Source organism: Solanum tuberosum, unplaced genomic scaffold (genome assembly GCF_000226075.1).
Source record: "Solanum tuberosum cultivar DM 1-3 516 R44 unplaced genomic scaffold, SolTub_3.0 scf00929, whole genome shotgun sequence".
In the NCBI taxonomy this organism is placed as follows: Eukaryota; Viridiplantae; Streptophyta; class Magnoliopsida; order Solanales; family Solanaceae; genus Solanum; species Solanum tuberosum.
In genome coordinates, this window is record NW_006239907.1 from 19,075 (window position 1) to 19,843 (window position 769).

The window sequence follows — 769 nt, forward strand, 5'->3', positions numbered from 1 at the left end:
GAGTTTAAAAGAAGGCTCCTATGGAGTTCTAGCATGATAAAGGTTAGTTTTGACGATTTCTACCATTAAACATTGCCCCCGTGCCTAGAAACGTAATTCCCACACATGGCAATCGTTTTTCCCTTCTATTAGCTGCGTTTGGAGCTGGTTTTTGAAGATATAAATTTGTAGTTTTTGGTGTTTCTTCAAGGTTTACACTTGGTTAACTAAGGTAATCATCTCGGGATCCTTTTATGGTTGTTTTTATGAATTTCTACGGACGTTTCAACAAGTTGGGGCAATATGACAAATCTGCCGATTTAAGATTAATTATGAACTGTTTATAGGTGCGTACTAGCTGTGTATATATAGTGTTTGCGAAGCTTAGGACATAAGGAACAACTTTCGTGAAGGAACTACGGTCTTTCGAACGTTCATTGGAAAGGTATGTTAAGGCTATTCCATACTTATGACATGTTTTCCTTAAAGCTTAAGAGCAATGTAATTGGGTTGTTATCATTGTTACACTTGTAGCCATTATTTTTTATTGTTGGCTGTTTGAGTTGATATAATCCTCCCTTGTTGGGATTCTTATTCAGTTAGTAGCGTCCCTATGTTGGACACGACTTAGAGGCTATTTGTAAAGGTTGCTTATAACTAAATTGCTCGCTTTTAGCAATTGAATTGTTTTTGTTGCCCTTGGGGCTATTGTGGTTAGCTGTTGAGCTATGAACTGCCTATGGGGGCTATGATGTTGTCTAATTGGACTATGTTATTTCCAAAGAGGGCT